The sequence below is a fragment of the Perca flavescens genome, chromosome 22, assembly GCF_004354835.1.
Source record: "Perca flavescens isolate YP-PL-M2 chromosome 22, PFLA_1.0, whole genome shotgun sequence".
In the NCBI taxonomy this organism is placed as follows: domain Eukaryota; kingdom Metazoa; phylum Chordata; class Actinopteri; order Perciformes; family Percidae; genus Perca; species Perca flavescens.
In genome coordinates this window covers 27,506,784-27,511,783 of record NC_041352.1, presented here as the reverse complement: position 1 = coordinate 27,511,783, position 5,000 = coordinate 27,506,784, and the positions used below count along the sequence as shown (strand labels likewise).

At 43.1% G+C, this 5,000-nt stretch overlaps 3 protein-coding genes and 1 long non-coding RNA gene across 6 annotated transcripts in view; 2 read left to right on the top strand and 2 right to left on the bottom strand.

The window, feature by feature from the left end:
- LOC114548890 (uncharacterized) overlaps positions 1-5,000 on the top strand; it is a 590,132-nt gene that overhangs the window by 194,307 nt on the left and 390,825 nt on the right.
- Positions 1-5,000, bottom strand: part of LOC114548895 (NACHT, LRR and PYD domains-containing protein 3-like) — an 802,603-nt gene that overhangs the window by 521,793 nt on the left and 275,810 nt on the right. The window lies entirely within an intron of this gene.
- The window catches only part of LOC114548893 (NACHT, LRR and PYD domains-containing protein 12-like), a 594,283-nt gene that overhangs the window by 561,584 nt on the left and 27,699 nt on the right, over positions 1-5,000 (bottom strand). The window lies entirely within an intron of this gene.
- Positions 295-5,000, top strand: part of LOC114548922 (uncharacterized) — a 77,485-nt gene continuing 72,779 nt past the window's right edge. Inside the window, exon 1 of the long non-coding RNA XR_003691465.1 lies at positions 295-349. This is a non-coding gene — a long non-coding RNA (uncharacterized LOC114548922). The remainder of the gene's footprint in view (positions 350-5,000) is intronic.

Below are 5,000 nucleotides of genomic sequence, written 5' to 3'. Positions count from 1 at the left end.
CCAAAAGGGAGAAGGATAGCAGAGAGGATGTAATGAGAAGAAAAATTCCAACCATCTCCACTTTTTTTAAAAGTCGGATCGACGCAAATAAAGAGCCTGGCGGCGCCTGCTGTGATGCTAGCGACGAGGAGTTCAGCATCACAGCATCCAGCCTTGCTATTTCGGATGAACCTGACTTACTTGAGCATCAGCACCAGCACGACAAGACAGAGAACAACAGCCCGGCTGGAGTGACAGACACCTGTCCAAGTGCCCCCCCCACCACCACACTCCCCGACTCCCCTTGAGAAAGAAACCGAAGCAGGTGCTTCGGAAGCCACTGAAGGCAGCAGAGACCCGGCGGTGACGGGTAGGTTAACGAGGCAGGCTACATTAGGTTTGACAGCCTCAAAATGTAGGCGAATCTATTACTTTTTCCACTTATTAAAAACCTTGATTATTATACCCGATTGGCGCCAAGCCTTCCGAATCTCAAGGCCCACCACCAACCCACCTAAATAAATATTGTTTTCTGATTTAGCTAGAGCCCAGCTCCTCTGATCTGTCCCCGTATATGTTACTTTTTAAATCATGTAACGTTGTTGTATTAATGTTGACTGTTAATTTGTATTATCAGATTCGCGGTCTAGGCTTATCAATACATAAATGTGGGACTCATTCTCTAGTTGAGTGTACTTTCACGTAATATTTCACCTAATATTTTAAAAGTAGCCTATATCTTTCGTCTTTTTCCGTCAGTTCACTGCAGAGAAGTATCGCCAGTTGCGGTTTTTGGCACAGGCGAAGCGGACACACGGGTTCGGCCCCCCAGCTGTGTGTGTGTGTGTGTGTGTGTGTGTGTGTGTGTGTGTGTGTGTGTGTGTGTGTGTGTGTGTGTGTGTGTGTGTGTGTGTGTGTGTGTCAGTATGTGTCAGTGTGTGTCCACACATAGTTCATTATATGCTAAGTCTTAAATATATTTGGAATATGCATTGAAATATTCCCATTTTACATGAAAAAAGTTACTCTCGGTTTGGTACATCGCATAGCATTACTGTATGTTGGGTACATTTTCTTATAATTTATATACAAGTGGACACTTGAGTATTACCCCCATATTGATATAAATACACCCAAAACATGCTTTTAGGGATATTGTAGTCAAATCTAGTGATTGTAATGTCATAATGCAGCAACAAAAATATATATATATATATATATATATATATATATATATATATTTTTTTTTTTTTTTCTGTCTATAAACTGCTAATCGATTAAAGGTTAAGGCTGGTGATAGTCTGTATTCTTTTATTTTAATGTGATGTTGTCATTACATTTCAGGAAATTATGACATAGAATCTAGATCTAGATCTGCAGTTTTTCAGTAAGTTCAAGTGAAAACGTGTTCTACAGGCAAACAACAGCCAAAAGTAATTTACTTAAAAAAAAAGAAATCAAATGTCCTGTAGTAGCAAGAGAAATAAATGCAAAAATTAAACTGCATTATAAACTGAAAATGCGTCAAAGCACCGTTTGCTGCTCTGAGATGCTCACTGGTCTGAGCCAGATGCTTGGTGTCTCATCTTGGATACAAGTTCATCAATGTCTGGGGTCAGGCTCTGAGCTGAGGAAATCCTCAGGATTGATAAGACAACTCCTGTGTGAAGTTTTGTTTATCTTCATCAAAGAGAACAGTTGTTCACACAAGTATGTGCTGCCAAACATAGAGAGCGTTGGAGCAGCCTGGGAGCGCAGCTGGGGCATTGTGTCAGGGATGAAACGTGGAAACTCTGCAGCATCCACAGACTCATATTTTGCCTTGAGTGTGTCACTACATTGGAGCTCAGTCAGCTCCATTTGGAGGTTTGATGGTGCGCTTCCCACATTAGCTGTAAATGGATTACTGAGCAGTTCAAACCTGCTTTTTTGTGCTTCAAAATCGTCAAATCACCGTGTGAAGTCAGCACCAAGTATGCCGACTTTTTCAGCAAACTGTGTAGTTGGGAAAATGGCGGCAGCGACCTGCTCTGTCATTGTTTGGCAGTGCGGAAAATGGCTCATGTTTTCCTGCAACATCTGCGTCTCCCACAGGCGCAGCTTGGTTTTAAAAGCCCTCACTGTAACGTACATGTCAGTGATGACACTGCCCCCCTGAAGCTGCAGGTTGAGCGCATTCAGGTGGCTCGTGATGTCACACAGAAACTTTTAATGTCGGAGCTCTGTTGTGTCTTTCCCTTTGCTTTCCATGAGCTCACAGATCTCCTCACGCAACTCAAACTGGCGGTGATTTAAACCTTTGACTCTGATAAAGTTCACTGCTCGTGTTATGATGGTCATAACATGTTCCATTTTCCATAAACTGTCAGCTCACCTGTGACGTTGTCCTCCTGCATCTTATTTGTACTATTTTGGTGGTGCGTGCAATATACCGGTGGGCCAGCTCTAATAGTAAATACATTTTGTCATGCGGGCCAATGATAATTCATTCACGGGCCAGATGTGGCCTTGAGATTGACACGTGCTGTAAGTCCTGACAACTCATTTTAATGATGCACCACTCTGCACTCTTTTCTCACTGTTCTTGCCATCTCCTAGTACCCAGCTGCTCTGATGAACCTCAGTGCCATCCTCCACCTGAATGGGAGACTTCCCAAAGCGGCTGCTTGAACCTTGAACATAATCAAACGCAACCAGCACCTAAGCATGGATCATCAATGCAGGGCGACTGGTTCAACAATGTTAAAGATCCAGCTTTATGGGGAGACACAACCAGTGATATAGTTAAATCTATTATCATCGAAGGGGGTGCAGCAGCTTTTCATAACCGACGATCTAACTATCCAGCTTCTGCCAGGGATAGGATCATTGGTGGTAAAAGGCGTTGTTTCAACAATGACTTACTTACTTCTCATCTACCAAATGGACAGACAGTATCTCGAGAATGGGTCATGTTCTCTCCATCAAATGGAAATATTTATTGTTTTGCATGTAAGCTTTTCTCAAAAAGCATAATCAGTTTGTTGAAGGATTTAGCGACTGGAAACCCTCAGAACGCATTGGGGATCATGAGAAGAGTGATGTGCACAGGAGCTGCATGCTATCTTTACATCAAAGATGTAAGGGCACCGCAACCATTGACTCATCTTTACTAAAAAAAAATGGAAGGAGCAAGACAATACTGGAGAGAGGTCCTCAAAAGAGTCGTGGTGGTGATCAAGTTTCTCGGGGAGAGGACTTGCCTTTAGAGGTGATAATGAATTGCTGGGGTCACCTCTAAATGGAAATTACCTTGGCATTCTAGAACTGATAGCTCAGTTCGACCCATTCTTTGCTAGACATATTGATAAGTTTGGTAAGAAAGGCAGCGGAATGTTTCTTATTTGTCATCCACAACGTGTGAGGAATTTATTGATATGATGGGAGAAAAAACTAGGCTAGACTGTTGCGGATGAAATTAGGGAAGCCAAATACTTTTCTGTAGTTGTCGACTCAACCCCAGATCTGTCCCACGTTGATCAACTTACTTTTATTTTCAGATTTGTTGACAAGAAAGGGAAAGTTGTTGAGCGTTTTCTCGCTTTTGAGCCAATTGAAAGCCACACAGGTGAAAGTTTGGCAGAATGCGTTGTTGCCATGGTTGAGAGCTTAGGCTTGGAGCTGTCAAATTGCAGAGGCCAGTCATATGACAACGCTAGTAATATGTCTGGAAAGTATAAAGGACTTCAAGCGCATCTAAAGAAGAGAAATCCTCTAATGCATTATGTACCCTGCGCAGCTCACTCCCTGAATTTAGTTGGAGTCAACACCATAGAGGCAAGCAGCCCAGAAGTTGGAAATTACTTCACCATGCTCCAGTCACTGTATACATTTTGTTCCTCCTCTACCAACCGATGGGGGAAAGTTTTCCGCAACACAGACGGGATAAGTTTGACACTGAAATCTCTATCAGGTACACGATGGAGCTGTCGAGCAGATGCCACCAAAGCTCTATCGAAAAACTATGCAAAGATAAAGGAGGCACTTGCAAATATAGCCAGCTCAGATGAGGAAAAAAGAGACACCAGACATGAAGCAGGGGTGCTGTGCGCTAAGTTGAAATATCTAGAAACTGCATTTATGGCCTCTTTCTGGGATACAATCCTTGACAGATTTCAAGCAACAAGCATAATGCTACAAAAAGTGACATCAACATTTTGACAGCAGTGAATCTACTTGAGTCATTGCGTGCGTTTGTTTCCACACAACGTGATCAGTTTGAGATGTATGAAAAAGCAGCTCTGAATGTAACAGGTGTGCTCCACACCTACAAGTGTGTGACCTACAACGAAGCAGAAAACAGAAAACCTTTGGAGATGAAGAGAGTGAGCCTAAAGAAGATCCAAGCAACCTACATGATGGGAGGAAGAAATTCCAAATAGGCACATTTTATGTAGTCATAGACAAACTGGTCAGCTGTCTTGATCATCGCTTGTCTGCCTACAAGGAATTGACGGATATCTTTGGAGTTTTGTTCATGCCAGAAACAACGAGCAACAGTGAGGTCACAAAACACGCCAATGCACTACTCCGTGCATATCCATCAGACATAAACAGCAGCTTTGCCAACGAGCTCATACAATTCAGATCATTCATGTGTGAGCAAGACAAGTCACCATCAAAGATGCTGAACACCGTGTTGGAACTTGGCCTGCAATCCGTCTTCCCTAATGTCTACTTGGTTTTGAGGATGTTTCTCACTTTGACAGTGACAAACTGTGAAGGGGAGCGCTCATTTTCCCACATGGCAAGAATCAAAAATGAACTGAGAACAAGGATGAGTCAACAACGCCTGAGTCGGATCTCGTCAGAGACCTGGACTTTACTGAAGTCGTGGAGGAGTTTTCACGGAGAAAGGCCAGAAAAAAGACTGTTGCATAAGGTCCCAGGCAGTAAAGAGTCCCTCGTGCCAACACAGTCTCACTCCCTACTCGTCAAATGTATGACGCATGGTCAAGGACCCTGGCGTCAAGTTTCAACCA